We start from the raw sequence: 15,000 nt of genomic DNA, 5'->3' as shown, positions 1-15,000 counted from the left end.
CCTACTTTGATAACCAGATGAGGATGGCACTTTTCATCTAATAGTAAAAATTATTTGAAAGTTACTATTTTAAAAAATCTTTAATCGTAGATGCTACCATAAAATTCATAATACAAAGTGCACTGAACCAAGGGAGAACTGTTGGGTGTTAGAAAGGTCAAAGGCTTTGGAACAGAAGAATCCCAAATTATTCACTATCAGTTGCAGACTTGTGCTGGTTTTGGTTGGGATGGAGTTAATTTTTTTCATACTAACTAGTTCAGGGTATGTTTTTGATTTGTGCTGGAAACAGTGTGGATAACCCAGGGATGTTTTTGTCACTGCTGAGCAGTGCTTACACAGTGTCAGGTCCTTTTCTGCTCCTCACTCCACTCCACCAGTGAGTAGGCTGGGGGTACACAAGGTTTTGGGAGGGGACACAGTTGGGATAGGGGGATATTCCAGACCACATTATGACATGTTCAGATTATAAAGCTGGGGGAAGAAGAAGGAAGGTGGGGATGTTGAGAGTGACAGTGTTTGTCTTCCCAGGTAACTGTTATGCATGCATGATGGAGCCTGATTTTCCTGGAGATGGCTGAACACCTGCCTGTGCGTGGGAAGTAGTAAATTAATTCCTTGTTTTGTTTTGCTTGTGTGTGCAGCTTTTGCTTTACTTATGAAACTTTCTTTATCTCAGCCCACAACTTTTCTTACTTTTACCCTTCTGATTCTCTCCACCTACCCACCAGGGCTTAGTTGCCCATTGGAGTTGAACCACAAGAATTTATTATCTTGTTTATATTCTTCCTCAGTTGCTGGAAAAAATGAGGAAAATAACAAATTAAAGGAGTGGTGGGTTTCAGAGTAACATCAGTTTATTCCACTGCAGATTGTGATCTTGGCAATAAGGCATCACTAATCCACATCTGTTCAGGATAGGAATATAATGATGATGGAAATGCTTTGCTCATGTATCTGTTTGATGTTTGCCTTGGGAATGTGAGAATACATTTACATATTCAAGGAGGGCCATAATGTGAATAAAGAATTGTTTTCCACTAAACAGAACTGTAAAATAAAGCTTAATAACAGGAAGACATTTCCTACCCATGGCACCTATCAGCATGCAAGTGAGCTACTCTTTTAAGGAAAAATCTACAAAACGTGTTCAAGCTATCAAGCTATCAAATGTTTAATCTGAATCTTTATTACAAATCTGGCATAAATTTCCTTTCTGATGAGATATGGCATGAGCTCTATCTCCTGAGAGCCCAAAATTAATTCATGGACAACAACATACTTTCCAATTATTGCCATAAGAAGCTGTAATTTAGGAAGCATTACACTTTGTGATAGTCATCATGAAAAAATAATCTCAGCTTTTAAGCAAGGTTTAAAATAAATCAATGCCAAACCAAAATATGAAAAAATAATAACATTGCTTTCTAAGGATACTTGCCAGCTATTATGGGGATTTCATAAAGTAGTGATGCTTCTCCTTGTTTTTCCTAACACGTTTGAACACTGTGAAAAAAAGATACCATGAGAGATGAAACTGAAAACCAAGATTGCCTGAATCTTCTTCAAGTGCTGAATTTATTTGTGGCCTTTATGTAAGTCACAGTTTGATGAATAGTTAAACACTACCTGATAGCACAGAAGAATTAAAGTAAAATCTTTTGGCAAAAAGCTGGAGTCTACCTTCTAATTCTTCTACTCTAATTACAGTAGCTTTATTACGATAATCTGCAAAATCAATGTAAAAGTATACCCCTATGTGTTATTAAATGTCAGCTTTTCCCATAAACTAGAATTTAAGTCTCAGTTTAGTAGAGCACTTAAGCACATTAGTAACTTTAAGCAAGAGCAGTCCCACTGACTACATAGCAAAAGGTAAGCTAATCAAGTTTAAATATTAACTAAACCCCATCCTGAAATGGTTAATAATAGATTGCACAACTTGCACAGTAAATTTTTTTATTGGTAATCTCTAGCCACTTTGCAAAAGAGAAAAGTACAGTTATGACTGTTACAGATGAGAAAAGTCACACAAAATATTTGGCCAAGGTTATTTCTAGATCACCAGCAGAATTGTGGGAGAATATCAGACCAATACTTAAGGCCCGGGTCAGTTGATCCAGTGGGCCACAATGCTTAAGAAAATTATAAGAAAAGCAGAATTGCACATCTCTTATTTTATTCTAAAATTACATTGTTTTCTGTAGAGTACCATATTGCAATGCAATACATTGTGATACGTTACTAAATATAACCTCTAAATTATATGTCAGTTTTTATCAGTATCTCAGTAAGCCAAATTCACTGAAGAGCTAGTAAAAACAGATTTCTTGCTCTTGTTTTCCTATTCTTTGTCTCTCTCCTGGTGAATATAGTCTTATCACTTTTGGAATACATAGTTAATTAAGTTTTACAGAAGGAAACTAAGTTAGAAACAATCCGAAGCAAACAAAACCAACAAAAACCAATGAACCAAAAAGCCCAATCTTGTTGTCCTAAGAAATTCTGTGGGAGAAATCTACAACTCTCTTACTGCTCTGCTTCTCATAGACTTCTTTTGGATTTCACGGAGGAAGAATAGTACTCTGTGGTGCAGTATTCCCTGTCCTAAAATCAGTCAGAGGGACTGACCCATTAAAGGATCCCAACTGAACACAAAGCAAGCTTAAGGTGAAAATGCAGAAATCAGTGCTTCCTAATATAGGAGTGATAACATATCCTACTGCTACAAGCAGTTCAGGTAAAGATGCAGTCTCAATATTTTACCCAGCTATTTAGAGTTTTCTGAAAAGAACACTAGACTTCTATCTCCTTCCATAATAAGTGACCTTTTCTCTGTCTGAAGCCTTATCTGAAATGCAGTATATTGAAGGTTCTTGTGCAATTTTCTGCTCTGATTTGGACTTCAGCTGCAGAACCTAGTGATATGCCATTAGCATGTTCATGCAGTGGAAAAGAATGGAAGAACTGTAATTCATCTGAGTCTCCAAAATCAATGGCAAAGCAGTTGACCACAATGAAAAACTAAAAGTAGAAGGAGACTTATCCTTCTCTCAAAGGAAGAGTGAGTAGTCAGTAACTGTGAACTCCTGCACTGTATTTCAGCCTCTGTGCAGTAGAGCTGAGTGTTTGCCAATAATTCATATAATTTATGAAGTTTTATAATTAATATACGAGAGTTGGGGGAAACAGGGAAAAATGTCACAATAAAATATATGTGCTGAAATCTTCTTAACAAACACATTCAATTTTTTTTCAGAATGTGAATATTAACCTAGCAAGCATAGATGAGCCAGTTAAACGGGGCTTGAGCCTGGATTTGGTAGGCTCGTCTGGCTCCCATGTCCACCACAACTGTGTGTCTGACACTTTAGGAAGGCTTTAAGGATACATTAACACTATATGACAGAGCACAATGCAACTACTAAAGAGAAACCCAATTTATGCCATTTCTGACCTTAGCCTCATATTCTAACACATGACTTCTCTTACCATGATTTTTCAGGAAACTTCATATTGAGTAGAGAACAGATTTTAAAATCACTCTATATTAACAGACATTATAAACAAGCTGAAATAACCATTTTGGTCTTAGATCTAAGGTAGCCTCACTGGCACTTGTTTAACAGTGTCTGCAAACTCATTCATTTGTCCTAGAATTGCCATTTGACTTTCTTCACCTTCCCAGATTGCTTATAGAAGGATAGTACCTAAGCATTCAAAAGGTTTTGTCTAAATAAAACGTCAGAGTTAGATGTGCTTAGGAACTGTGATATAAGTATTTAGTATAAGTATCTAAAGCAAATACTTGAAAAATAAATTTAACTCTTACAGTTAATGTTAGCATTATAAAAACTATACATTTACCAGCAGTTACTTTAATCCATTCCTTAAAAAAATTAATGTCATGTTTATGTAGGTTAAAGAAATCTGCTTACAAACATTCTCTAGCATAAATTATAAAGTAAACTGAATGAACCATTTTTAAAATCAATGCATAAAAAATAAACCTGATTTCAAAAGATATAAATGTCAACATAATACAGTCACTGAAAAATGTTACTTGGTCAACTTCATCCACCCCAGCAAGTGGGCCTTAGAAGTCCTCAAATTTACTTTCCCTTAGTAACCACTAGGAAATAGAACAAAGACATTTTATTATTTTTTTAAATTATATTTTACTGATACAGACTTCTGGAAGAAAATTATACAGCCTTTTAAAAACACTGGCATACATGCTATGCATATTCCCATAGCCTTGCCTATTTCTCTGATAAGACCTGATGTTTTCACACTGTAGTCTACTGTGACAACCACAGCTTGTCTTTGTCCTGTTAACAAGACACCTGAATGACACCACTTACAGCCAGAGTCTATATTCAAGGTCTTACAGTTTGCTTCTGTTAGCAGAAAAGCACACTTCAGTGAATGCTAAAAGAAGCTTGTTTTCCTCAAGACTTGTCCCTTATATTTCTTTGAAAACATTTTTAATGTTTTCATGTCCTCAAGAACCCATGTACTCCAAAACCTGCCAGCATATTCTGAAGTCCACCACAACTGATAGAGTCAGTCCTCATTGGAGCTACATATCAATAGAGAACTGCATTAATGCTGATTTGCTATCTTGACTTTCCCACATATGTTCATATGTTTGTATGGCTGATTTCTCACTACTTTTTACTCAATGGGGCTGTGAAACAGTCTCATATTTCACTGCTAATTTTCATGAAAGTAGTAAAAATCAGTATTTTCATGAACTGTAATATTTTATGAAATTTGTTAGAATATTGCCAACAGGTTCAGAAATAACTAGGGTGAGAAAGAAATAGAGACACAAAGGCAGAAACAGAAAAATTACACTCTGGTTTTTGGTTTAAAGAAAAAAACAGGGCAAAAGCCACAAACCTTTCATGCTAGAAGACTAAAGTACTTTGTTTATGCAATCCTACTTATAAAGTGTCCACAAAATCTTTGATATAAAAAATAAGGATTTTTTTTTTCCTTTTCAAGTATCCTTTGAGACCTCTCTTTCCACAAAACTTTCGACTCAGATATACCCTACTTAATTTTTTTACACACACAATTTCATAAGAGAGTTTCTTTGTAATTGTGAATTCACCGAGACTTTTCTTACCTGTGGGATGACATTATGGAAGTTTTAATCACCCATTTGAATGGCAAGGGATTGCTTTACTTCTCCTGCAGAGTTCAGCAATTCATCCAATCTACCTCATTCATCTGGAGTTGTGCCCTCGTGTGCACTGACCTTTGACATGGGCTGAAAGAAATTTCTGAGCAGAAGAAGGGAATGCTGTGTTTTCCACTCTACACTCTCCCAAGCAGCCCTGGAATGCAGTACTTAGGGACTTTGAAAGTCAGAATAAATCACAACCCATAGGCATGCACACTGTGTTTTAATTCACAAACGCTGTCAGACAAGCTCACACACCAAATTAGTGATGCCCTAATCTTTCCTACCAAAGTGCTGATCTGCTCTTATTTACAGACAGATATTCCATTTTGGATAGAACACCTGCTATCAAAATTAATGAGTCTGAACCTACTTACTGAACTGCACTGATACAGTCACAGGAGGTGATATTATAATGTTTAGGTTTTAATTTGTATTTTAAGCGGATGGAAAAACATTTATCTTCTTCGTATAAAAAAGAGGTGACTTTTAGTGGTAATATATAAATAGAGTGAAGTTTGGAAAGAGGCTGTGGAAAATAGTAATGTGCTTTGTTAACTCCATTAGGAAGCATATTGAGACAATCCCTTATGCCTGTATATTAAATGTTCTGGAAGAAGGCCTGGATGTCTCATGTGCACGCAGATCAGAAGGGTACATTTCTAACTTAACTGGAGACTCTGACAACACCGGTAGATGATGAAGGGACAGAATATGGTAACAGACATTCTGAGAGGTTTCTGGAGTACGTTGATAAAAAATTTCCTAACACAGGAGAGGTGCTCTACTAAACTTCATACCTACAGCCAGGAAGAACTGGTTGGGAATGTGAAGGCTGGGAAAGCTCTGGCTGTGAGCTGGTGGCGTGCAGAAGAGGGAACATTGCTGACTTGTACTGAGCCTCCTCTTAACCACCACCCACACATCCCTGATGGAAGGTGCAGAGCTGTTCTCCAGCCACTCCTCTCTGCTCACCGGGTGACAAATGACACTAAAAAAGGCCAAAGAAAAGGCCACGCCTTCTCTGCCTTGTCTGTAATTGTAAGAAATGCCTTCAGGGGGGAAAATCTGGAACAAGAACTTTGTTGGAGAACAATCACGTTAGAGAATATTTAAATTAACAGGACACGCTCAAGACCATGGAACCTGATGGGATACACACAAAATTGCTGATGGAGCTGGCCAGTGCCATTGCAAAGCTACTTTTGACTATCTTTGAAAGAGTATGACAAAGTAAAGAAGACTGGAAGACTTCCTGAAATATGGAAGAAAGCAAATAGCATCCTGTCCCTCACCTCTGAGACTTTGCTTGGGTCTGATCACATGGAGGTCACTCATTTCCGCATGGAAAACTGAGCTCCCTATAAAAGGTGAGAGTATAGCAGAGATATTTTTTTTTGGTCTAAAAGTCAATCTCAGCCCCATGAAGTTACCTCATACCACTAGCTTGAGTCAGCAATGCTTCTTCCAATCCATTCCTGTTTGAATAGGTTTTCTCTCCTTTGATTTTCACCTTGCTGCTTTGCTTTATCTTAAAGGTTCTTGTCAGTTAGAAGAGGAATAGAAAAAAGATCACGCTAGTGCTCATCCCATGGAACACTGTTATCAATGTTATAGGGTTCTCAATGCACACAGCTGCAATAAAACCAGTATATTTCTTAGCCATTGTCCTCAGTTCAATTATTAATCATGCAGAGAAACCTGGCAAGAGGTAATCAGGTGACCTTCAAGGGCCTCATTACTACAGAACAGTACAGTTTTCACCTACACATATAGACATATAGCTTTGTAGTGAAATGAGGCAACCAGGTGCCACTAATTGCCAGGGAGTGAGCATGAGCTTGTGTCAAGCCCACCTGTGCCTAATCACCCTTAGGGTGAGGCTTGAGTGGTGCAGCTGGCTATGACACAGTACTGCAATGCTGAGGCCCCAGGTATCGAGACTCCTTGGAGCCTCACCCTGAGGTCAATGAGCACTAGAGCCACAATGAAGGTAATACAGTTCTCCGAGAGCAACTGACCTCTCTGCAGACATGCTCAGGACTGAGCTGAGCCTGTGCTTCAGGACTCACCTTTTATTGGCCCCCTGGTCCTGCTCATGCGCAGTGGGGGCCCACCCTAATTAGGCACAGGTGGGCTTGACACAAGCTCATGCTCACTCCCTGGCAATTAGTGGCACCTGGTTGCCTCATTTCACTACATAGCTTCGCATGGAGGGATTTTCTTAAAAATGCCCCTGTGGCAGAAGAGAGGGATGAGGGGGTGGGTTGGTTTTGTTTTGTTCCATTTCATTTGTTTTCTCACAGACATTCTCTTCCATCATAATTTACTCTACAGAGGAGTGATTAAACCTACAGTAGAGCCAGCAGGTTGAGAAATACAATACACACTAAAAAGCATTTTGTCAAGAAATCAGTCTCTGCTCCTTAGCTACTCAAAGGGGCAGAATGATGGTCCCTGTACAGCTGAGCAATTCATTACTGCAGTTACTGGTACAGGGCAGAAGATGTTTCACTTATAAAGTTAGGTGGAAATAGAAAGTGTCTAATCACTCCCCTTCTTCCTCATGCTCATGGCAGCAAAGTCCATTTACCAAGTCCACACACCAAAGAAACAAACAAAAAAAAAAGGATAGAAACAAGCAAATGTAAACACAGTCATACTGTTTCGTCCTTAGGCAGAGAAATTGTACTGTATCACTGTACCATTGCAAGCATAATTCAACTGTAAAATGCCTTTAAATGCAATTTAATTATCCATGCTACAGCTTAAGGTTGCTTGGTTCATAACAAAGTCAGGCAGCTTCAGAATTTCCAAGTCCCCAGGTATTGCCTCCACCAAGCCTGAAGCGATTCACTTGTCACAGAAAATCACATACCATAGCAGATGCTAAATAGGTATTCAGGGGGATTATCACACCAGATAGGGTAAAGAAAAAAAGAGGTAGAGAGGGAATTTGCACCAGGGAATGAAATTTGTCATTTTTTCCAGTGTCTGTTATTGTTCAGAGAGCTTAGTATTTTGTCTGCTGCTTTTTTGTGCATCTTACCTAGTGAGAATTCTGCTAAAAGACTTTTGTTAAATAACCTTTTATACTGTCTCAGAAATCCTCCAAACAAAGCAAAGGCAAAGATCTTCTTTGGAAAACAAATAAGATAACAAGCAGCTTTCCAAAACCTGACCTTTTGGTTCTCATTTTTACTTTTTATCATTGTAAGTATTAGGTATATGCTCATTGTTAGTTTGTTTTTTTATGTTATGTCCTGATAGATGTAGCCAGAATTTTATACAATAGGGTCCTTTTCAATAAAGTTTAAACTTGTATTGACATGCATTTCAGTGTAACGTTGTTTTACTTTATAGGAAGATATTGCCAGTACTTTCTTCATTGGCAGAAAAAGAATCCCTGAGACACATTGCCAGCAAAAGTTTATAGGTTAACTTTTCTGAAGAATTAAAAATCATAGTAAAAAATAGTAAAATAAAAGTAAAATAAAATAAAACTAAGACTAAATAAGGATAGTAATGTCTCACTACTTAATACAAACTTCAAACAAAACAAAACAAAAAAAACACCAGAAAACAAAACAAAATAACAAACCCCACTTGCATTTTCACCTTGTTAGTTTATTAAATTTCTGATTTCCTGGTGACACTATACTGTCACCTACTGGTTACAGAGTCAGTTTTTAAATTACAGTCATTTGAAGAAAAATAAGAAGCAATAAGATTTGCTACAGAAGAGCTGGAGCAACTTTTCAGCTAGTGAAAATTAATACCATTTTCTTTGCAGTCAGTAGAATTTGGGTGGTTTACAGCAGCTGAGTGGCTGATGCTGGCTGCAAGAGAGAAGTTTTGGTTTGTTCTCCTAGTAAAGTCATTGCAGTATGTCTCATCTTAAAATCCGTAATGGAGCATAAGCTTTCATATTAAAATGGATTCCATCAATGAATTTTTCCTGCTGTGAATAACTATGGTTCTAGTGCCAAGAATAAAGCCTACTTGGGAGTGTTAACTGTTTACTGAAGTGTTGGCTCTATTCACTAGCAGTAGGGTTAAAGATCAAAACCTCTGCAAGCTTCTTTCATAGTTCCTCCACTCTTTTCCCAACCCTTTCTTTTCTTTTCTCTCTGTCTCTCTGTCTCTCTCTCCCTGACATTCAGTCAAGAACATTTCTGTGCTGGTTCAGCTCATGAGGTGATTGCATCCTCGTGTCATATGCTTCTCACTACTAGGTACTCCTGCTTCATGTTCAGTGTGGTCCTGTCCTACTGGTCTGGACCTCTTGCCCTCTGGGTTGAGGACTGAATCAGTCCATATAAATTCTTGTCACTGCAGTGTCTGCATGCTCATGGGATTCCCTGAGCAAGACAAAAGGAAGGAGCTCAGCCAAAACTCCAGACTGTGGTAAAAGGAAAAAAAAAGCTGAGTGGCCAACGATAGGTGAACATTTGCAGAGTTTGCAGGTACTCTGAGAAGCCAGATCCAGAATTTGCTGGTAATGATCCTGTGCAGATTCTACATATTGTAACTCACATCTTTGACAATATTTCACTACAATAAGACCCCTACATGGGCCTGATCCTGAAGTCCTCCCTTGGAACCAGAGAGGAAAGTGGAAAAATGGAACAGATTGCCCAGGGAGTGTCATTGAGGCCTCATCCCTGGAGATATTCAAGGTGAGACTCAACAAGGCTCTGAGCAACCTGATCTCCCTGAAGATTTACTGCAGGGAGGTTAGATTAGATCACCTCTAGAGCTCCCTTCCAACTCAGTTTTTCTTATGATTCTATGAAACACAAGTGTCAATCCTCCTACCTCCTGGGCTTTTTCTCCACCTCCAGTTACTCCAGTTCCTCTCTCCTCCTCCCATTACTTGTCTCTCAAAAAGTCACTTGCACTGGAATGTAGGAAAAAGACATTACTTTTTCTTTCCTTTCATAAACATAAAACTATCACTAGAGGGTTTTTTTTCACTCTATCATACATCTCCCTATCACAGTGTTTATCATCCTCGTGGCTTTCCAGTTGCCCTATAGGCATGACAGAACTCATGGAGAGCAGCTGAAGAAACAGCTTTTTCCACATAGAAACAGAAGAAAATGATGCAGTATTAGAATAGTTCATCCATCTCTCAGCTGCAATAATATAGTGAGCTTTGAACCAATGGGTATGCCTGCCAAGTCACCCACACTTACAAAATAAAAATATTTAAGGCACTTAAAATAATAAATCTCCCTGTGTGTTATTAAAAAATTATATTTATTTTTCAGCACTCTATGTCACTCCTAAGGTGTGATCAAAGAAAACTTAAGTTCAAAATAGAACTATAATTTGCATAAAAACTTCATGGCAAAAAATTTTCTTCATCGGACACATATCTGTAGTTTGCTTTTTGCTGTCTGGGCTATGATTTCCAGATTTACACATTTAAATAGAAATTTGCCTCTATCTTTGGGGCCACACCTTAGGATACCACCACTTCAAAGTACTGACAGAGATGTGCACACATTAGTAACCATTTTTAGATAGTATATCAGTGCTTAAATATTGGCTGCAAGTCTAGTCTCTGAAGGAAGCAAAGAAACACAGCTTGTGGCTCAATATATAACAATTTACACCATCTTTCCAGTGTGTACAATGGGTAGATGTATGGAATGGAAAGAGGATAAAAGAGCTGGCAAGAGAAAGTGACAGAAATTATAAAAAGAGTCACTTCCTCTGGACAAATTAGACTTTTTGGGGAGAACCATGATCTTAATTATGTTTGTAGTGTAGCCCTATTTCACATTCTGGCTTATATCTACTGTTTCAGTGAGTTCAAAAAAATAAACTTTTTTTTTCCTTTTTTTTAAAAAAAAGCCTAGCAGACTTCTATTTCTCTTCCATAATTCACCCTTGACACATTTCTGTGCTAAAAAAACTTTATAAAATGCATCCTCTAACCTTGAAATTGAGGTCTTCCATCTATCTTGCTTCTCCAGTCTTCAAGACTAAAAGAAATCAGTCTTCAAGCATTTTGCAAAGAGAAAAACTAAGAAAAGTGTTGCTGTATCCAAAGGAGAAAAACAGTTACTGACAGGAGGTGCCTGAAAGGCTAAGACGTTAGATCAAGTCAAGATCTCTAGGGAGAGGTAATCTCTTCTATAGTACGAGTGAATGAAGTGATCTGAAAAAATAATTGTACAGGTTTTTTTGTACTTTTGTTTCCATTTCTCTTTTCAGGTCAGCTACAGTCCAGACACTCAATTAATAGTAATGACAAAGAGCCAGGCCTTTGAATGAGAAAGGATCAGGTTTTGGTGTGAGGAAGAGACAAATATATGTGTGTTGAGATGAATATATTGTGTGATGTCAGAAGAATTATTCCTGTTATATTTAATGATCTTAGCGGACAACATCTCAAGAGATTTTGAGATTGTAACAAAGATGGAATAAGTACTGGAGTACTGGAAAAGAGTAAGCATGATCCTTAGCTCCACAAAGGGAAGAAAACAAGAAAAGTCATAAAAAATGCATACCTTCAAGTCACATACAATATTTGCACACAGATAATTTCCATTTAGTTTTGAAAGTTGTACAGAAGCCAAAGATTAGGTCCATGAATGACTTCAAGTTAAATCATAAAACCCAGCTATGCAAATTCATTAACAAGGTTCAATTCCATTCCCAGTCTTATGTCCAGACTTTTGTAAGGGAAGCATTTCTGGCTACCTATACCTCCATAAAGTTGGTATGAATTGTTATTGAATAGGATCCAAGATGCTATCCTAATTCTACCCATGACTTTGGGAAGTTAACACCTACTTTTTTCTCTATCTACTCTGCTTGGATCTTTGTAAGAGAGATACCAAGCATGATATCTATCAGTTCTTTACTTCTGCATCGTAGAAGGGAAAGAGCTCTACATATCAGCATCTTACATGTGTCACCTAATCTCAGAATGCCTTAAGCAACTCTGATCTTTGTTTTTATACATCAATATTTGTTTCATCTTTGTTCTGAATCCAGAAATGAGCATCCTACCAAAGGAACAATAAAAAGGTTTTTTCTGTCTACATTCCATCTCTTATGTCTACACAAGAAAATGAAATAAATCAGTCAATCAAACACCTTGTAACAGAAAAGGTACCAAGCTATTGTTTTGGGTAAAAAAGCAATACTTGTATCAATTTCATTTACAGCAGAGTAAAAATAGTTGAAGGGCAATATATGGTCAATTCATACCCACAAATTCTACTAACCAAACCTGACCTATAAATAATGGTATATGTAATAGAGACACTTTGTCCTCCTCTCTCAGAGGACAACATCTTAGTGTAAAGACTCCCACAAATCACAGAGTTGTGCAGAGCCTCAAGAAAAAATGGAAAACTCCGCACTGCATCAAATTTTGTGCAAATGTTGTACAGGGCTCAGGACAGATCAAGTTTCAAAACAAGCCCTCTGGCTTGGAAAGACAATTCTCTCATTACATAATTTTGAAGTACATGCTAAGAACAACAAGCTTTTTGTGTTTACATATTTTACCAATACTTCTTTAAATGGAATATCAGTTTTCTAAGCACTCTGACAGATTGTAAGTGTGGGTGTTTTTAGGGCATCTATTGCCATGCTACATCATTTCTAATGGGGCTTTTCAAACTCCCCTAAGAGCCAAAACTTGTTATTCCTTGTTTTCAGATGAAGATTTAAAGTTCCAAAAGGCAAATTGCTAGCTGCAGGAAAAAAGCCAGCAAAGGCTAGGTCTTCCTTCAAGTGCCCTGTCTCTGGAACAGAATCTCTGGAATAGCAGTCACTCAGCCCCCCTAAACTATGCGTCAAAGATAAGAAATTCCCTGTAACAGAGTTCAGAGCCCCCAGCTCAGGGTACTCAAAATACTATCCTAAAACCAACTTATTCACGGCCAGCTAAAATCTGCAACTATTCAATAGGAAAAAAAGCTGAAAAATTAATATGAACAAGCCCTAAATACCAGTTTTCTAGAACTTTGATCTGATCAAGTTGAAGCACTGGAGGAAGTAGTACAGTCTATTTTACTGAGGAACTCAAAACTAGATCACCTTAATGGTCATTTCTGGCTTTTGCAATCCATAAATCTGTTATACAAGAAAAAAAAATATTTAACTCACATCACTTGATAAAATACTGGAGCTCTTTTATTAGCTCAGAGACTTCCGACCAGAAGTTTTTGTGAGAGAAATGAAAGATGGATGGATTTTGACTGAGGTGATGACCAGGTTTAAAACTAAAGTTTATGTTTGCGACATGTAGTGGGAATCAGGGTTTAGCCCTTAAAGTGTAAATCTCAAAGTTCTGTGTACAAGGGTTAAAAAAATAGCTGAGCTTTCATTTTGAAGTTCTGGATGCCATGTCTGGTAGCAGGGAAGGGGCCCACTAGGGTGGTTCATTTAAGTATCTCTGGAAAGCTCTCCCGCTCTCAAATGTCCAGCTCAGCCTCAGGCCACTGGGGACACAAAAGATGTTTGCCTCTACACCTGGTGATTAAGAGCAGAGAAGGGGAGGCGAGAGGGTGAGAGAGAGAGAGAGAGAGAGAGAGAGAGAGAGAGTACCTATGGGTTTGCAGGCAGGAGTAGTTTGCTCCTGAGGAACTATGGAGGGGTTCGTTCAAGGGTCCATGAAGGACTCTTTCTCATGGTAGGGACCCCATATTTGAGTAGGGGAAGACTGAGGAAGCCTCCTTGAGGAGGAAGGAGCCGCAGAAGATGAAACAGCTGCTTCTCCTTAGTGAACTGTGACAGAACCAGAGGAAATAGATGTAAGCTGTGCCAGAGGAGGTTTAGGCTAAATGTTAGGAAACATTTTTTTACTGAGAGGGTAGTCAGGCATTGCAATGGTCTGCCCAGGACAGTAGTGGAGTTTTTCCCCCAGCTGAATCAGTTCTGCCTGTGGGTGGGGTTGGTAAGTGGGGCCCTTGTGGTTCTTGTCTTGGGTGGATTTCCTGCTCGCCATCCCAGGGTGGTGGGGGGGAGTAGGCGGCCTCATGGTCCCTTGTTGTGGGCCAGGTTTAAACCAGGACAGTGGCATATTGTGCTTTTGGGAAAAAATAGAGTGGGCAGAGAAAGAGCATTTAAAATTTATAGATTATTTTAAAAGCAACTGATATGCAAGTATGGGTATTTAAGAAAAAATTGAAGAAATATGCTATCCAAGAACTGCAAAATCATCATGAAAACATATCTGAAAGGCTTTAGTCTGGAGAATGTTGTACCTAGGATGAGGATGCTACTTCATGATTGTCAAATGGGGCTGAAAAGCCCAAATTCTTTCAACTCTGTATTCCACCTAAGCTTAAATCTCAGAAATGCTCAATTACTCAGAGGAGGTCACAAAACCACGACTTGTGATGCACAGAACATACTGAGGTTTGAAATTTGAGAAATTTTTATTCACATTTGCAAGAAAACAACCAACAATGGACCATATTGATCAGCAGACCCCCACAGTTCTGTTTCTATACTGTCTGAAACTGAGCAGGAATTAGTCTTGGAAATATGTAAAATCCCATGTGAACTCTGTAATCTGGGATATGTTTTGTCAATGGATCTGTCTATGTTTCTTTTCTTCCACTGGGCAGATATATATTCTGCCCTTGATTTAAAATGGAAAAACTTATCTGAATAAACACACACTCAGTGTCCAGTCCAACAAAACTCCTTTTTCTCGGTTGTGAGGAAGTCTGAAAAATCTTTTAGCAAAATGTTTTCGATAACAACAGATGATACAAGATTGTGAGTGTACAGAGCATATATGAATGCTATATCTGAAACTGCCTGACAAGGTGTTT

Source organism: Calypte anna, chromosome 1 (genome assembly GCF_003957555.1).
Source record: "Calypte anna isolate BGI_N300 chromosome 1, bCalAnn1_v1.p, whole genome shotgun sequence".
Lineage (NCBI taxonomy): Eukaryota > Metazoa > Chordata > Aves > Apodiformes > Trochilidae > Calypte > Calypte anna.
The sequence above is the reverse complement of the archived record's forward strand: the minus strand, read 5'-3'. Positions refer to the sequence as shown.